The sequence below is a fragment of the Eschrichtius robustus genome, chromosome 13, assembly GCF_028021215.1.
Source record: "Eschrichtius robustus isolate mEscRob2 chromosome 13, mEscRob2.pri, whole genome shotgun sequence".
In the NCBI taxonomy this organism is placed as follows: domain Eukaryota; kingdom Metazoa; phylum Chordata; class Mammalia; order Artiodactyla; family Eschrichtiidae; genus Eschrichtius; species Eschrichtius robustus.
The window spans coordinates 51064230-51084637 of record NC_090836.1 but is presented as its reverse complement, the minus strand read 5'-3'; positions in this window follow the sequence as shown (position 1 = coordinate 51084637).

Genomic DNA, 20408 nt, shown 5'->3' with positions numbered 1-20408 from the left:
TTACTGTATCTTCCTGTTTTCCCCTTCTAACATTTGATGTAGATCATGTTTATATTTTATTATTACTTTGTATATTTAAGTATCACTTGCCTTTAAATGTAACAAATTTGCATTTCCAATAAATGCACTTTTTCCCCTGCTAGGAAAACATATTCCCATTTCCAAAAGTATGTTCTTGGTACTGTAAAAAAAACTATCCCCTAATAGATATAATTTGAAAACTTAGGGTTTTTTTCTATGCAACTATATTAAAAAGTTATTCCTAACTTGCAGTCACTTGCCTACTTAATATTAAAATTATTTTGATATAACACAAATGTGAGTAATTTTCTTAGTTCATTTTAGTAATACTTATTTTTTTAAATGTCCAATGATCTAGACAGATTCTAAATAATAAAAACTAGAGCAAAGACAGGCTGAATAGTCTGCTTACTGAAATAAAAATTAACTCCAAACATGTGCATTATGTAGACAAATTAATTAAATGACGATTGTTTTGTTTAGTTTTTCTCCTTTCACTGCTGTATTTTATTTTCAAAGCTGTCTAAACCAGATGAGTAGAATATAGTTGCAATAATAGTAGGTCATGTCTGTACCCATATGAAGCTGCACATGTGACATTGCCCACATCACAGCATTCAAGTTATATCTAGCTCCAGTTTTTCATGTTCTTTTTCAAACCCATGTGCTTGATCTTATTGGCAGTCCCCTCACTATCTTATCTTCCAACTTTAAGCCTGGTTTTGACTCCTCATTCCAGCCTCGGATTGAAATTTGTTTTCAAATATTTGATTGCTTCTTGACCAAGAGGTTACCTCAGCAACATTCTTGCACACTCTGCAACCTGCAGTCTAGACCTGATATCACCCCTGTAGTTGGCACTTGCTCTTAGAGTTCCAGTTGAAAAAGAAAGGGCTGTTGGCCAGGATGCTATGTCTTAACAATACTTAAAAAATCATGAAAACATGAAAACCAAACAAACGTCATGGTACTTGGATAAATTACTAAATTATCCAACTGTGTTTTGTGTCTCTTTGAACAAATCCAAAAGTATGTTTCAAATACTTAGGGTACACACACACACACACACACTCTTTCTCTTTCTCCATCCTTCCTTCCCTGCCCCTCAAAGACATGCATGCTCACGGACGTACACTCCCGTACTTGCACATACACACACTGACAGAAATTCATGGACATTTGCTGCTGATATAAATGACTAGAATCATAACTTCTCTCTGCTCCTTGCTTGGGAGAGTTGAGCTTTGAAGCCAGGAAAGTGGCCATAGTTTTTGGCCTGTGGGTATATTGAAGAGATGCCTCAGCAAAAGTCAAAGAGCAAGAACAGGGGTGAATTGTTCTTCTGTATCTGTGGTTCTCATCCCTGGCTGCACATTAATATCACTTGGAGAGCTTTAAAAAAATTAATGTCTGGGTCCAACCCTAGACCAATTACATTAGATTCTTCAGTGGCAGGGCCTGGATATTAGCAGTGTTTTACTTAAGAGCTCTCCAGGTACTAATAATTTGCAGCCAGCGTTGAAGACCACTGTTCTATTCTCCTGTAATTTTAATTCCATTGCCTCCAGTTTTAACTTCAGCCAGGCCTGCAGCAGCAGCAACCACCTTCTGTGCTGACTATTGTGTAGATAATTTTTCCACTGCATTCTTGCTTGCTAACAATTGGTCAGCAAACATTATTGAGCACATACATGTGAGCACTTGCATGTTTGTGGTTTTGAGGACATAGAGGTGAACGAAACAGCAAAAACTCTTGTCCTGTTCAGTAGTGGGAGAAGACAGACAATAAATACATAAGCAAATACACACAGAATGTGCAGGTGGTAATAACTGCTATGAAGAAAAATCAAGCAAGATAAGGAAGTGGAGTGATGGGAACAAAAAGTAGGTACACGATGTTACACAGGATGTCATGGATGGTGTCTTTCATAAGATGACATTCAGCAGAGAACTCAAAGAAGTGTCTGTATGGATCTTGTTATTTTGGGAGAGAGCACTGCAGACAAAGAGAAACAGAGAGTTAGAAGATCCTGACTACACACTACTATATTTAAAATGGATAACCAACAAGGACCTACTGTATAGTTCCCTGTGCTACTGTATAGCACAGGGAACTCTGCTCAGTATTATGTAACACCTAAATGGGAAAGGACTTTGAAAAAGAATAGATACATGTATATGTATAACTGAATCACTTTGCAGTACACCTGCAGCTAACACAACATTGTTAATCAACTATACTCCAATATAAAATAAAAGGTTAAAAAGAAAAGGTCTTGAGAGAACAGATTATTTTTAAGGGGTGCTCAGTGAAAAATGTTTAAATGTTACGTCCACTAAGAACATAGGTTGTCTTTGTAAAAAATTCTGCCAATTGCATTTTCTTCTTTTTGTCAACTTTACTGAGGTTTAATTTACATTAATAAAATAAACACATATTAAGTGTGTATTTTGGTAAATTTTGACAAATGTGTATACCCACTTAATCATTACCAAAATAAAGATATAGAAATTCTCTTTATCCCTTTTCATTCAAATTACCCATCCCTACCCCTAGGCCACCACTGATCTTAGTTCTATCACTACAGATTCCTTTTATTTGTCTTACAGCTTCACTGAAATGAAATCATACCGTATGTATACTTTTGTGTCTCTGATTTCTTTCAGTAAGCATATATGTTGAAAATTTATCCATGTTAATGTATGTATAAATATTTCTTTTCATTGCTGAGTAGGATTCCATTGCATAAGTATATCACAATTTGTTTATCTATTCACATGTTGATGGACATTTGAGCTCTTTTCTTGCTCTTGGCAATTATGAATAAAGCTGCTATAGACCTTTGTGAATAAGTTGTTTTGTGGACATAAGTCTTCATTTCTTTTTGGTAAATTTGTAGCAATAAAATTGCTGTGTCATATGACATTTAATTTGATAAACAAATGTCAAACTTCTGTTCAGAATGGTTGTATTAAATTACATTCCCACCAGCAATGTATGAATATTCCAATTGCTCCTTATCTTTGTCAACAATTTGTAGTCTCAGTATTCTTAATTTTAACCATTGTAATGGATATGAAGTTGTATATTACTGCCAAGTTTTCTAGACTCCTAGGAACCTTAGTGGGCATCAAGTCTATACTGGTGGCAGAAACAGGTCCCTCACCAATTCCATAGTACTGTGGTGGCCTCAGTTACATTGATTGCTTTAAGAATGATGTTATTTCTGATTGCAATTGTTACAAGAGTAGAGTACAGTCAGAATGAGAATGAGAGTTAGTAACAGTCATAGCATTTCTGAGAGTTCAAGAAGAGATGAGGTCACATTCAGTCTCTGCTACTGACTGGTTGTTAAGTTTGTGGCAAGTCACAACATTTTTGAGCTTCATTTTTCTAACCTCTGAAATTGATTTAACAAACAGCAACTTGAAGGGTTTTTTTGTTCATGTTGCTTGCAGTATATATGGCTCATACATATTGAACAGTTTCTATGTGCCAGGCATTGTACAAAGCATTTAAAATTCATTATCTTGTGCCATTCTGAAAACAACTCTTTATAGTATGGTGTATGATTATTTTTGTTTTCAGGTGGTAAGGCTGATGAACCAAGAGATGGCCTGATTAAAGTTATTTAGAGTACAAGTGGCAGAATAAGTCAGAGTTGGAACCAAGCAGTTTAATTCCATAACTTGAGTACTTGACCACTGTATTTATTATCTCAACATCTGACACATTCATTTTACTTTGGGAAGCAGCAACTGCCTTTGTTTAGAAAAGTAAAGTATAGAGACCCTGCATAAAGGCTGAAAAGCAAAATGTGCAAAGAAAAGGTCTGAATCATCATACAAAAAAAATTTAGGAGGGGATTGTTGTTTTTATTGTTCCACAGAGGTAAATGAGAAGAGAAGAGTCAGAAGAAGGGAGAGGAGATGGCTAGAAGCGTGAAGTGATTAAATGAGGACCTTTCTGGGACTATGTGGGTGAATGGGTCAATGGGCCAGTGAAACACCACTGGATAGATGGCTGAAAAACATGTTGAAAGCAATGCTGCCTATTTTTCCATATGGAGTTAATTGCGATGTTAATACACATGCATGCATATCCTCACTAACTTCATGCCATTCACATGTAAGGGCTAGATAAAATTCAGAGGTAAGTGTCATTGTTAATAATAGCTTACATAACTTTTGCTGCTAGCCAAGAGGGTGAACAGTGACCAGATTTACTCTTCCACCTGAAAAGAGCTACAAAATTTGAAACCAATATATGAAACATCTATTTTCAGATATTGGCAGTCTTCCTGAGTTGAGGAGATTGAGTTGAGAGTCCAGTAAGGCCAAGGTAGTTAGAATTCACAGAGCAGAGTACAGTGTTTCATAGAGAATGATAGAAAAGAGAACAAATTTTAGAGATCTTCAGAGAGTCTCCCTAGAGTCTCCAGCTGAGCACTGATTACATGCCAGGAAACAACCCAAAGGCCAGGAAAAGAACCACCTGAAAGGAACAGAGGGCACACTCCCTATAAACTCACATAAGGCCAGAAATAGTTGGTGTTCCTACTTGCCAGAGTATAAAATCTTGAAATCAAGGTGTATTATGTAGAGTACCCAGAATGCTAACACCTCAGTAGTGAAATAAAATCATCCCTAGACTAAAGACTGCTCTGGTTCTACCTAATACAACTCAAAAACTGTTCCTAGTAGCATAAACTGTATCTTAGAAAACAGCTTAAGAATATATAGAGATACAAAATTTCCAGACCCAACAAGTTAAAATTCAATTAAATATTACCAGGCATGAAAAGAAGCATTAAAATACAACCCATAATGAGGATAAAACTCAATCAATGGATACAGACCTAGAAGTGGCACTGATTATACCATTAACAGACATGGGTATTAACACAGTTCTATACTATGTTCCATATGTTCGAAAAGGTAGAGGAAAGATGAATTTCATTAAGTAGAAACATGAAAGATATACAAAAAAAGACCAATGCTGAACCTCTAGAGATGAAAATTGCAATGTCTGGAATGAAAAATATACTGGAAGAGATTAGTAGCCTATTAGACACTGCAGAAGAAAAGACAGGTACATTTGGAAAATTAGTAATGGAAACTATCCAAAATGAAATAGGAATTGGAAAAAAAAGGCATTTTACACATATTAACTCATCTAATCTTAATAAAATACTAGGAAGGCACTATAATTTTCCTCATTTTACACATAAACACACTGCAGAGAGAAATTAATTAATCATACAAATTCACATGGTAACTAAATGCCTGAGCCAGTGTCAGAACACACACAGCTGGTGGCAGAATGTGTAACCTCACAACATAAAGGCAGAATCAGTCAGGGAAGAGTTTTAAAGTAGAAATTGGAGTTCTGGATGCTTCATTTAAATTCCAAAGTCAGTGGGCAATATCTAAACTCAGTGCAGGATGGTATTGTGGGTTTGGTGTGGGTTTTACAAAGAGCAGCTTTCAGAACTGTGTTCTGGGTGAATTCCTCAGTTGTATATTCCCGTTCACTAATTTTCTTGACTGTGTAAGTATAATTTTCCTAATTACTTTTAAACCAATAGTTTTATTTTTTATTTATTTATTTATTTTTCACACACACACACACTGTATTTTATTTTTACAAGAGATAAATAGACTGACACCAAGCATTGTACATGGATGACCACAACAAAAGCAACAATGATTGCAATTACCAAACATGAAACACACTCATACTATGTCATAATATTGACATTCAGCCCAGTAATCCTCCACTGTAACAGCTCCTTTACTTTGCAGTGAAAATTGATTTGTATATTCTTTGCCTCTGAGTCCTTGTGGGATTTTTTTTTTTTTAATTCAGACAGAAAGTCACAAAAATTATACTCATCCTCATCAGTTCACTCAGTCCCATGTAATTAATTTTTTTTTCATCTTGATCTTTTGTTAGCACTTTTATGAGTTCATCAGTTTTTCATTAGAGTTCTGAAAATGCTTATTCATTCAGTTCAGCAGTACAGTCAGTTACCAGAAACCTGTACTTGTCAGAGTCTTTTCCATGAATTTCTTGAAGATGAAACCCTTTTATAGGAACATATTTGCAAAATCATCAGAGTACACCCAGAACTGTCTGTAAATGACAAAAGACTTAAAAATGACCACGGTTAAAGATTTGATGAAACTTCATAATAATGCAGATGACAAGAAAATTAGTTATTTCTGAGATATACATTTTAAAATAATAACTAGGATTATGACTTATAACATTATACCAGAACATATAAGATTTTTAGAAATTTCATGTAATGTCTGAAACATTTATATTAATATATTTCCATACAAATAACCCAATGAAAGTTTAGTATTAGTTGTTTTGTTTGTTTTTTTATACTGCAGGTTCTCAGTCATCAATTTTATACACATCAGTGTATACATGTCAATCCCAATCGCCCAGTTCAGCACACCACCATCCCCACCCCACCGCAGTTTTCTCCCCTTGGTGTCCATGTGTCCGTTCTCTACATCTGTGTCTCACCTTCTGCCCTGCAAACCGGCTCATCTGTACCATTTTTCTAGGTTCCACATACATGCGTTAATATACGATATTTGTTTTTCTCTTTCTGACTTACTTCACTCTGTATGACAGTCCCTAGATCCATCCACGTCTCAACAAATGACTCAATTTCGTTCCTTTTTATGGCTGAGTAATATTCCATTGTATATATGTACCACATCTTCTTTATCCATTCATCTGTTGATGGGCATTTAGGTTGCTTCCTTGACCTGGCTATTGTAAATAGTGCTGCAATGAACATTTGGGTGCATGTGTCTTTTTGAATTACGGTTTTCTCTGGGTATATGCCCAGTAGTGGGATTCCTGGGTCATATGGTAGTTCTATATTTAGTTTTTTAGGGAACCTCCATATTGTTCTCCATAGTGGCTCTATCAATTTACATTACCACTAACAGTGCAAGAGGGCTCCCTTTTCTCCACACCCTCTCCAGCATTTGTTGTTTGTAGATTTTCTGATGATGCCCATTCTAACTGGTGTGAGGTGATACCTCATTGTAGTTTTGATTTGCATTTCTCTAATAATTAGTGATGTTGAGCATCTTTTCATGTGCTTTGTGGCCGTCTGTATGTCTTCTTTGGAGAAATGTCTATTTAGGTCTTCTGCCCATTTTTGGATTGGGGTGTTTGTTTCTTTAATATTGAGCTGAATGAGCTGTTTATATACTTTGGAGATTAATCCTTTGTCCGATGATTCGTTTGCAAATATTTTCTCCCATTCTGAGGGTTGTCTTTTCGTCTTGTTTATGGTTTCCTTTGCTGTGCAAAAGCTTTGAAGTTTCATTAGGTCCCATTTGTTTATTTTTGTTTTTATTTCCATTACTCTAGGAGGTGGATCAAGAAAGATCTTGCTGTGATTTATGTCAAAGAGTGTTCTTCCTATGTTTTCCTCTAAGAGTTTTATAGTGTCAAGTCTTATATTTAGGTCTCTAATCCATTTTGAGTTTATTTTTGTGTATGAAAGAATTTCATTCTTTTACATGTAGCTGTCCAGTTTTCCCAGCACCACTTATTGAAGAGACTGTCATTTCTCCATTGTATATCTTTGCCTCCTTTGTCATAGATTAGTTGACCATAGATGCCTGGGTTTATCTCTGGGCTTTCTATCTTGTTCCATTGATCTATGTTTCTGTTTTTGTGTCAGTACCATATTGTCTTGATCACTGTAGGTTTGTAGTATAGTCTGAAGTCAGGGAGTCTGATTCCTTCAGCTCCGTTTTTTTCCCTCAAGACTGCTTTGGCTATTCGGGGTCTTTTGTGTCTCCATACAAATTTTAGGATGATTTGTTCTAGCTCTGTAAAAAATGCCATTGGTAATTTGATAGGGGTTGCATTGAATCTGTAGATTGCTTTGGGTAGTATAGTCATTTTCACAATGTTGATTCTTCCAATCCAAGAACATGGTATATCTCTCCATCTATTGGTATCATCTTTAATTTCTTTCATCAGTGTCTTATAGTTTTCTGCATACAGGTCTTTTGTCTCCCTAGGTAGGTTTATTCCTAGGTATTTTATTCTTTTTGTTGCAGTGGTAAATGGGAGTGTTTCCATAATTTCTCTTTCAGATTTTTCATCATTAGTGTATAGGAATGCAAGAGATTTCTGTGCATTAATTTTGTATCCTGCAACTTTACCATATTCATTAATTAGCTCTAGCAGTTTTCTGGTGGCAGTTTTAGGATTCTCTATGTATAGTATCATGTCATCTGCAAACAGTGACAGTTTTACTTCTTCTTTTCCAATTTGTATTCCTTTTATTTCTTTTTCTTCTCTGATTGCCGTGGCTAGGACTTCCAGAACTATGTTGAATAATAGTGGTGAGAGTGGACATCCTTGTCTCCTTCCTGATCTTAGAGGAAATGCTTTCAGTTTTTCACCATTGAGAATGATGTTTGCTGTGGGTTTGTCATATATGGCCTTTATTATGTTGAGGTAGGTTCCCTCTATGCCCACTTTCTGGAGAGTTTTTATCATAAATGGGTGTTGAATTTTGTCAAAAGCTTTTTCTGCATCTATTGAGATGATCATATGATTTTTATTCTTCAATTTGTTAATATGGTGTATCACATTGATTGATTTGCATATTTTGAAGAATCCTTGCATCCCTGGGATAAATCCCACTTGATCATGGTGTATGATCCTTTTAATGTGTTGTTGGATTCTGTTTGCCAGTATTTTGTTGAGGATTTTTGCATCTATATTCATCAGTGATATTGGTCTGTAATTTTCTTTTTTTGTAGTGTCTTTTTCTGGTTTTGGTATCAGGGTGATGGTGGCCTCATAGAATGAGTTTGGGAGTGTTCCTTCCTCTGCAATTTTTTGGAAGAGTTTGAGAAGGATAGGTGTTAGCTCTTCTCTAAATGTTTGATAGAATTCACCTGTGAAGCCATCTGGTCCTGGACTTTTGTTTGTTGGAAGATTTTTAATCACAGTTTCAATTTCATTACTTGTGATTGGTCTGTTCATATTTTCTATTTCTTCCTGGTTCAGTCTTGGAAGGTTATACCTTTCTAAGAATTTGTCCATTTCTTCCAGGTTGTCCATTTTATTGGCATAAAGTTGCTTGTAGTAGTCTCTTAGGATGCTTTGTATTTCTGTGGTGTCTGTTGTAACTTCTCCTTTTTCATTTCTGATTTTGTTGATTTGAGTCCTCTCCCTCTTTTTCTTGATGAGTCTGGCTAATGGCTTATCAATTTTGTTTATCTTCTCAAAGAACCAGCTTTTAGTTTTATTGATCTTTGCTATTGTTTTCTTTGTTTCTATTTCATTTATTTCTGCTCTGATCTTTATGATTTCTTTCCTTCTGCTAACTTTGGGTTTTGTTTGTTCTTCTTTCTCTAGTTTCTTTAGGTGTAAGGTTAGATTGTTTACTTGAGATTTTTCTTGTTTCTTGAGGTAGGCTTGTATAGCTATAAACTTCCCTCTTAGAACTGCTTTTGCTGCATCCCATAGGTTTTGGGTTGTCGTGTTTTCATTGTCATTTGTCTCTAGGTATTTTTTTATTTCTTCTTTGATTTCTTCAGTGATCTCTTGGTTATTTAGTAACGTATTGTTTAGCCTCCATGTGTTTGTCTTTTTTACGTTTTTTTCCCTGTAATTCATTTCTAATCTCATAGCATTGTGGTCAGAAAAGATGCTTGGTATGATTTCAGTTTTCTTAAATTTACTGAGGCTTGATTTGTGACCCAAGATGTGATCTATCCTGGAGAATGTTCCGTGCGCACTTGAGAAGAATGTGTAATCTGCTGTTTTTGGATGGAATGTCCTATAAATATCAATTAAGTCCATCTTGTTTAATGTGGCATTTAAAGCTTGTGTTTCCTTATTTATTTTCACTTTGGATGATCTGTCCATTGGTGTAAGTGAGGTGTTAAAGTCCCGCACTATGATTGTGTTACTGTCAATTTCCTCTTTTATAGCTGTTAGCAGTTGCCTTATGTATTGAGGTGTTCCTATGTTGGGTGCATATATATTTATAATTGTTATATCTTCTTCTTGGATTGATCCCTTGATCATTATGTAGTGTCCTTCCTTGTCTCTTGTAACATTCTTTATTTTAAAGTCTATTTTATCTGATATGAGTATAGCTACTCCAGCTTTCTTTTGATTTCCATTTGCATGGAATATCTTTTTCCATCCCCTCACTTTCAGTCTGTATGTGTCCCTAGGTCTAAAGTGGGTCTCTTGTAGACAGCATATATATGGGTCTTGTTTTTGTATCCATTCAGCAAGCCTGTGTCTTTTGGTTGGAGCATTTAATCCATTCACGTTTAAGGTAATTATCAATATGTATGTTCCTATGACCATTTTCTTAATTGTTTTGGGTTTGTTTTTGTAGGTCCTTTTCTTCTCTTGTGTTTCCCACTTAGAGAAGTTCCTTTAGCATTTGTTGTAGAGCTGGTTTAGTGGTGCTGAATTCTCTTAGCTTTTGCTTGTCTGTAAAGCTTTTGATTTCTCCATCAAATCTAAATGAGATCCTTGCCGGGTAGAGTAATCTTGGTTGTAGGTTCTTGCCTTTCATCACTTTAAGTATATCATGCCACTCCCTTCTGGCTTGTAGAGTTTCTGCTGAGAAATCAGCTGTTAACCTTATGGGAGTTCACTTGTATGTTATTTGTTGTTTTCCCCTTGTTGCTTTCAATAATTTTTCTTTGTCTTTAATTTTTGTGAATTTGATTACTATGTGTCTCGGCGTGTTTCTCCTTGGGTTTATCCTGTATGGGACTCTCTGCATTTCCTGGAGTTGGGTGGCTATTTCCTTTCCCATGTTAGGGAAGTTTTCAGTTGTAATCTCTTCAAATATTTTCTCTGGTCCTTTCCCTCTCTCTTCTCCTTCTGGGACCCCTATAATGCGAATGTTGTTGCGTTTAATGTTGTCCCAGAGGTCTCTTAGGCTGTCTTCATTCTTTTCATTCTTTTTTCTTTAGTCTGTTCCGCAGCAGTGAATTCCACCATTCTGTCTTCCAGGTCACTTATCCGTTCTTCTGCCTCAGTTATTCTGCTATTGATTCCTTCTAGTGTAGTTTTCATTTCAGTTATTGTATTGGTCATCTCTGTTTGTTTGTTCTTTAATTCTTCTAGGTCTTTGTTAATCATTTCTTGCATCTTCTCAATCTTTGCCTCCATTCTTATTCCGAGGTCCTGGATCATCTTCACTATCATTATTCTGAATTCTTTTTCTGGAAGGTTGCCTATCTCCACTTCATTTAGTTGTTTTTCTGGGGTTTTTTCTTGTTCCTTCATCTGGTATATAGACCTCTGCCTTTTCATCTTGTCTATCTTTCTGTAAATGTGGTTTTTGTTCCACAGGCTGCAGGATTGTAGTGTTTCTTCCTTCTGCTGTCTGCCCTCTGGTGGTTGAGGCTATCTAAGAGGCTTGATGGGAGGCTCTGGTGGTGGGTAGAGCTGACTGTTGCTTTGACGGTCAGAGCTCCGTAAAACTTTAATCCACTTGACTATTGATGGGTGGGCCTGGGTTCCCTCCCTGTTGGTTGTTTTGCCTGAGGCAACCCAGCACTGGAGCCTACCTGGGCTCTTTGGTGGGGCTAATGGCAGACTCTGGGAGGGCTCACGCCAAGGAGTACTTCCCAGAACCTCCACTGCCAGTGTCCTTGTCCCCACGGCGAAACAGAGCCAGCCCCTGCCTCTGCAGGAGACCTTCCAACACTAGCAGGTAGGTCTGGTTCAGTCTCCCCCAGGGTCACTGCTCCTTCCCCCAGGTCCCGATGCACACACTATTCCATGTGCGCCCTCCAAGAGTGGGGTCTCTGTTTCCCTCAATCCTGTCGAAGTCCTGCAATCAATTCCCACTAGGCTTCAAAGTCTGATTCTCTATGAATTCCTCCTCCCGTTGCCGGACCCCCAGTTTGGGAAGCCTGACGTGGGGCTCAGAACCTTCACTCCTGTGGGTGGACTTCTGTGGTATAAGTGTTCGCCAGTCTGTGAGTCACCCACCCAGCAGTTATGGGATTTGATTTTACTCTGATTGCGCCCCTCCTACCGTCTCACTGTGGCTTCTCCTCTGTCCTTGGACATGGGGTATCCTCCTTGGTGAAGTCCAGTGTCTTCCTGTCGATGATTGTCCAGCAGCCAGTTGTGATTCTGGTGCTCTCGCAAGAGGGAGTGAGAGCATGTCCTTCTACTCTGCCATCTTGGTTAATCTATTGTTCTGATTTTGTTTCTCATTTTTATGTCTTTTTTTTATGATTATCAGTGTTTCTTTATCCCTATTACTTTTTCAAATTAAATGCCTTCAAAAGAATAATTATAAGATATGTAAGAAATAACAACAACAATGATAACACCTAAATACTCACCTCTCACTAACATTCCATTGGATATCCTTCACTTTTGGAAGGCAGTGACATTTATTAGGCATAGGATTGTTACACTAAGGATATGTACATACTTATATATGTCCTGCTAAGCACATTCATGAGCTTATTTAGGGTATATGCCTAAAAGTGGAATTGCTTGGCATATGGTATGTGTATCTTCAGCTTTAACAGAAAATGTTAGAATGTCTTCCAAAGTTGTTGATCAAGTTATATTCCCCCAATGTGTGTAACAATTCCTGTTAATCCATATCCTTCACAAAACTTACCATTTTTATACTCTTCATTTTTTTCCATTTCGTGAGTATGAAATGGTGTCTGATTATGGGTTTTGTTTGCAAGTTGTCTCTTCTTACCTTTATATTCCCAGAGGCTAGAACAGTTCTACCAGTTGGTAGTCATCGGGTATATATTTGTTGAATGGATAAATGAAGTTCAAGATTCAGTCTGGTTGATTAAGAGAATGGTAATGCTGTTAACAGAAATAAAAGGAAAAGGGAGAAATATGATGAGATTGTTTCTTTGAAGGTCAGGTAAGATTTTAAAAATGAAATAAACTGAAAACTAGATTGTCGGTTGGAAGACAGTGGCCACATCAATTGAAAAACGTCATATATTACTGCAATCTCCTCTTTGTATTAGTGACTCCCAAAATTCAGTCCAGTAAGGATAAAATTATTTGCTATGACTTATTTTTTTAAGACTAATTGTTTTCTTCATAGTAGATGAAGAAAATCATCTTGTCTTAAATATTTTAAAATTTGGCAAGAAAGCATAAGTAAATTATGCATGTGTATATATTTTTATCCATCACTGATCTTGTCATTGAATTTTTTTTATGATTAAGACTGCATGCTGAGATAAATGAGTCATCTGTAAGAAACTTGTCCTGATGACTAATCACACATTATTTCAAAGAGAAGATGTAAGCATTGTTAATGCTTCAATTTAAGAACTGTTTCACTATTAAAAAAGGAAGTGCCCTTAGAAGTAGAAAACAAAAACAAAAAACCTGAGGCTATAATAAGCTGACCTAGTCATTATGGCTTATAAGCAAAGTCAAGTTTTATGATTACTAGTGGATTAATAAATGCCTGTGTAACTGGAAGGTTTAATCCACTTAATATATTTAAACTGGTTATGTGATGAACTCTATGTTCAATGAATATTTTCTCAGACTTTCACTTTAATTTGGTTATGCCTGCCTGAGCCTATCAGCATTTCAGCATATCATGTAGATTGTCATTTTCACAGTTACCTGTTTTATTATTATGGAAATAATGGTTTAAGAGTAATTTGATATTGTACTTTTCAATGTTGGGAAGAAGGATTCTCCAAACATACTGTGTTTATTTTTGTATAATCTTGAACTAAAATTGTAATCTCTTAATATTTAGGCAAGAACTAAATTCCTGTATAGACTGAAGTTTGTGTTTGGCATAAAAAATGACAGGCATTTATTCCACTGGAAGATATAATTAAATTTGAGAAATAAAAAAAAATAGTTTGTAAGGTTCTTAAATAGTTGTATCTGTCCATTTGTGTATTTGCAGAGTTGGCTTATTATATTCATTAGTGTTGGAAAAGTGAATCTGAATTTCAGAGGATAAACCATAGGGTTGGCAAAATAATGGAAAAAGAAAGTAGGAAAAGGAAAAAACTGGTAGCGTTCATACTTTCATTCACTTAGTCACATATTTTCTCATTCACTTTTTAATATCTCTCTTATGAATTTACTAAGTTTCTATTGTATATAAGTTTTCTGTTAGGCATTGTTATGGGTTGAATTGTGTCCACCCCAAATTCATATGTTGAGGTCTTAACCTCCAGTAGTTCAGAATGTGACCTTATTTGGAAATAGGTCATTGCAGATGTAATTTGTTAACTTAAGATGAGGTCGTACTGTAGTAGTGTGGGCCCATATTCCAATATGACTAGTGTCTTTATAAAATGAGGGAAATTTAGACACAGACATATACACAGGGAGAATGCCTTATGAAGACTGGAGTTATGCTACCATGAGCCAAAGAACAACCAGAAGCTAGGAGAGAGGCCTGGAACAGATCCTTCCCTAGCATCTTTAGAGGCAGCATAACCCTGCTGACACCTTGATTTCAGACTTCTGGCCTCCAGAACCATGAGACAGTTAAGTTTCTGTTTTTTTAAGCCACCCAATTTATTGTACTTTGTCACGGCAGCCTTACCAGACTAATACAGGTAGCTTTTTGACATAGAAGTAAGGTCAACCAATGCCAGTAGATCCAAGTTTACACACAAGATGAAACTTCATTTTCATCTGTGCTGAGATGCATGAGGGAAGGGCAGAATATGGAGAATCTATAGGGTTAGATTAAGGAGAAATCGATTTACTACTAAATGCTCGCAGTGTTAATTGATGAGAAAAAAACAGTTAAATTGTAGAATTAAAAATATTAATGAATGCCCTGAACATTTTAACTTCAAACATATAAACGTACATTTATCAATTTTTTGATGCCTAGCCAAGACTTTTTTTTTTCACTGATTGAAATTCAACATCATTTTTTGGCATAAACCACACCCATAAGGCATTATCTAAGATTTCCAGTTTGAACATATTTAAAATAGAACAAGGCTATATGCATATATAATCATATTGAGTGAATAATTCTGGGTATTTATGACCTTTTTTCCCTCAGTCTTTTAAAGTTGACAGCCAATAGCAATGATTTTAAATATAAATCCCATTTGGACTTCCCTGGTGGTCCAGTGCCTAAGACTCCATGCTCCCAATGCTGGGGGCCCAGGTTTGATCCCGGGTCAGGGAACTAGATCCCACATGCTGCAACTAAGAGTTTGCATGCCGCAACTAAAGATCCCACATGCCGCAATGAAGATCCTGCATGCGGCAATGAAGATCCTGCATAGCCAAATAAATAAATAAATAAATATTTTAAAAATAATTATAAATCCAATTTGTCAAGTCTTTCCATATTATTCAAATTAGTTTTCACAGAAACAACAGTTTTTCCCTTTTACACTCATATCAATTTACATAATAATAAATTACTTTCTGTAATGACACTGACAAGTCCAACTGATAGAAACAGATTGGAAACCAATGTCATTGATTTACTGGTAAAAGAAATAAATAAGGCTGCTAGGAAGTAGTCTAACAGCTGTGAGATTTCAGTATTCTCTGGACATCAGACTTTACAGAGGGAACAAATGGCACTGGTTAATCTGGAAAGTTGAGTTAGTAGAGATTAATTAAAAGAGTTTCCTCTAGTATTTAAAAAGGGCAGAGGTGTAAGAGAAGAGGAAATTGGTGAGAAGAAGTGCTGAACAAAATCTGTAGTCAGCTGACAAGTATGAATTAAGTGCTTACTGTGTTCTATGCATTAGAGTTACATGAGGGAAGGAAATAAAGTTCCTATTCTCAAGGAGCTTATTTTCTTAATAAACATATTATTATATAATTAATTGAGGTGTGATGAAGGCTGAGATGAAAAATAAAACAAAGTAGGGAAAGAAAAAAATGAGTGTTTTTTAGATGTTTGTTAATGAGGACCTCTCTGATAAGGTGAGATTTAAGTAGAGACATTAATAAAGTAATGGGGTTATCCATGAGGATATCTGGAGGATAGTCTTTCCAGGCAGAGACAGGAATTACTTGGCATTAATCACAGGCAAGTAAGGACACCACTGGGACAGAGGAAAGTGAGTAAGGTGGGGAGTGAGAGGAAATTGAAACAGTGATCACAGAGGCTGGGGATGAGGGTAGAGGATAAAGATCATGAGATTCCTTTCAGGAAGATGGGAATTCATTGGAGGGATTTTAGCGGACAGCAAAATGTTCTACTTGTATTTCAAAAGGATCGTTATGTTGGCTGTGTGGAAAATAAACCAGAGATGACAGCTAGCAATAGTGGTATTGGTATTTACAAACTAGACTCTGTTAAACCCAGATCATGCCAGTTTGTTCCCCATTCAGCTCACAGCCATCTTTAAGGTTCTCTGCATCTTTCCTAGAATCCTCCAAACCTGCTTTAATTCCAAGGAATCCTATGTCACTACATGGCCTTCTCAATCTCCTCAGTTGTTGATAACATCAACCGAAAATTCATTCCTGACTTATCCTCCATCTCTCATTGCCCACATCCAATCAGCCACTAAGTCTCTTCTGTCCATTTCCACTGTTAGGAACTGGTCTAAACTAACCAAACCTCAGGCCCCTAACCCAGGTCCCAACATCTATGCTTGCCTCACTCTAATATGTTTTCACCTCAGCTGCTGAAGTGAAACTTCAAAAATATAAATCAAAGACTTTTCTAAAATTCATTTCATTCTCTTGCTGAAAACTTTTCGCTGGCTTCCCATTTCCTGAAATATAAAGACCAAAATCTTTAAATGAGCCACACTTGTGCCTGCCTACTCACCTATCTCTGAAGTCTCATATCCAACTACTCTTCTTGTTCAGTAGGTAGCTATTTGATCTTCTTTTGTTAAACTGTCTAAGATCTTCCCTGAGTTATATGATTCTACTTTAGCACAAAATCATTCACTCCCCTAATCTCCCCTTCTTTTTAACTCTTACTTATTCCATTTTTTAATCTCAGTTTTGTTGTTGCAAGACTCCACTGACTTCTTATGCGGACCTGGATTACAATTGTGTGTTTCCATCATAGCATGTAGATTGACCTTTATGCACTGTAAGTGCCATGAAGACAAGAGCTCTTTTCTCTTCTGCCCCCAGAATCTGTCAATGTATAGAATGTGATAGAGCGATATATACATAAATGAATGTATAAATGAATGTGTTTCCCTCTCATACTAAATCAACAGTGTTTATTAATAATCTTCTCTCCTCTATGATTATGTCTATGATACTGTTTGGTAGCAGTAATTTCTTTCCTCCATGAAGAGATCAGACTTCACCTTGCCTTATTCTTTGTGAAAGTTTTCAGTACAAAATTCAATCCTGAATTCAAGATTAGACTAGACTGGGGGAAGTAATACAAGTATGATCATTATTATCATGCAATGGGTTTTCCTCCTCATTAGCAGAACCCTGGAGGAGGAAGGGAAGAACATAGTCTCTATTCCTTCAACTCTTTGCTAAAATGGCACCTTCTAGTGAATCTTTCCCTACCATGTTCTTTAAAATTGCCAGTTCCCACATATCATCATACTATAGCCAGCTCTATACCTTTATCTGATAGTCCTTTCCTTCATTTAAGTGGAATTCCTAGGGTATTCTGGGCTTTACCTGACACTTCTTGTATCTTCTGTGTACTTCTAAACCCTGTTCTCCTACTTTCCTTGATCAGCTCTCTTTTCAGACCCCAGAACCAAGCCTGGAGCTTACCTCTATGTGTCAAATTCTTTTTCACACATGATGATAGGTCAGGAAGAGTATAGTGACTCTGCCCCACATACTTGTGTTTTTCCTCGCTTCCAGCTAACTCTTGTCTCCTAGTCCTAATGCTCACAAACTACTCACTGCATGGTCAGCACATTGATGCTGGTGGTCTTTGCACTAGATGCCCAGTCAGGGCTAAATCCATACAAATATTGATATGCTTACTCTATGGTACCTTTTTTAGCCATTCTTGTCGTACCTGCAGGTTCAAGCCTGAATCTAGCATTGGGTTTATTGTGTAATCCAAAATGTATTGTGTGATCCAAAAAAGCATTGAGGAAGGTTAGTTGGAGCTGATGGTGGGATGTTCCCTGGGATATATTACGAAGCAACTGTGGAGATGCCTGTCTGTGGAAGGTGAGCATCTGGTAGTTGGACAGAAGCAAATGAGGTACCTGAAACAAGAAAACAGGCAAAAGTTACGGGGGCATCCTACTGGGAGGAATCAAATCTTTAGCCTTGAGTAGCTTTTAATGAGTCAGATCTCCACCTTCATATAATATCTTAATTAATCAGTCATTCCAGCTTAGAGTGGTCTCTTCCTCTTCTAAGCAGTCTACTGTTGGTTGAGTTACTTTACTAGTTAATTTTTATTTTAAAAGTTTTATGGACTTATATCTTGCCTCTTCAATTGTGATTTTTTTGAAGGTGGGCACACCTCTAACAATAGAGTACATTTCACCTTATAATGATCAATAAGCACACACTAAATTGATTCAATTGATTCAACTCTTCTGTGACAACGACTACAGAACAACTTTAGGGCGTGGAGTTGGGGGTAACATGTAAAAAAGAAGTCAAAATTCACACTGAACACTATTACAGTTCACATAATTTTATTCTCACATTTGTATATATTTGTGCCTGCCTGCTAAGAAAGGCTATTCAGGAAATGCCACAAGGTCATTTAAAAAACAATTCAGGGCCGATTGGGAGATAAAATGACTTAATCATTTTAAAGAGACAACTTAATGAGTTCAGTGGTTTCCTTAAGCACAATTTATTTTGTGATTTTTGTAAACTTTGCAAGCAGAAAGTGATAAAAACAGCAGTTTCATTTTATTGCCGTGTCTCTTATCATTTCAGAAAAAAAAAAATCTAGGCCAAATCTAAATTTAAGATAATACGTAAGCGATTCTAACTTGTCCCACAGTAAATTTCTGACCTCTATGTCAGGCAAGCTAAGAAATATAGAACACAGGCTGTTCCAGTTCAAATTAAAGAAGTCCTGTCTCATTGAAAGGCTGTAAAAATGCATTCTGTTCAGTGTACAGGTTTTTAAATGAGAGTTTACCAGTCATCCTTCTTGCTTTTTTTCTCATTGATTTTTTTAATACCAGAAATGCTTTCCAACTTCGGCCAGAAAATGAGTTTCTCTAAAGGACCACAGAGCTCCTTTGAGTAGCATATAAAATATATTCGACCAAGATTGTATCAGTGGCCACAGAAACATGTTTTTAATTGGATCTACATGAATTAGTTTTTTACCATTCTTGCCTATTTTAGTGTTTCTGTGCTTCCAAGTACATTTCTTAAAAAATAAAATAATGCCAAAAGAAATTTCATTGCAAAGTGAGCTACTGCCTTACAGGACCCTTGAATTCTTAACCTAGAAAGTGGGCACTAGTTGATGCAAACCTGGTTAACTTCCATTTCAGAAACACCTTGACATCTCTTATATTTGTTTATATTCCCCCTCCTCCTTGGGGAATAGCTTTAATCATTGGCCTCTTGCTGTCTTCTCTGTGTATACTCCTTCCCTTAGATACCTCTATTACTTCCAAAGCTTTGATCTCACTTTTATACATATGGCCCCAAAAGCCTGCATCAACATCAACTCTCTTCAGTACTCCAGAAAAATAGCTATATATATCTAGTGGACATTTCTTTTTACAAACCAACTCTTTCCCTCAATTTCAAATGTCAAGACCCAAAGTCAATATTGTATCTACCAATCTGCACTCCTTTATAATTTCCTAATTACTGTTGATCATAATATTGAGGTATGCTGTGGATCAGGATGGTGGTAATGAGAGAGAAGGTATTCTGGAACCAGTCCAGTGTAATCAATCTGGAGTGCAATGAACAATGGAAGTTCTAGAAGATGCCCAACCTAGACACTGATCTGTGTCAGGAACATAACCATTCTCCACATTTGACCAAGGAGTTAGTAATACACTTTCCAAATGACATCACCTCTATTCTTCTCTCCCTTTATCTCAACTCACATGTTACTTGTGGTTTCAACCATTACTTCTTATATCTTCTAGAAGATGACATTTTCAGTAAGAAAGGTCAAGAATGGACCAGATAATGTTTTTAGCTGAAAAACACCAAACAAACTTCTAAGTGTCTGAAGAGTTAAAAGTTCTCCATAACTCCTATATAATGCCTTAGAACCCTGAGTACATTGTTCTTGGGGTTTGTTTTTTTCATTTAGGTAGAAATATACCTAGAATTTTCTCATGGAACTAGACATTTTAATAGAGAATATTCTTCTAGAGACATTCCAATTCCATCCCTTCAAGATCACTGATGGAAAAGGAAGGATATTCACCATATTTTACTATGATTT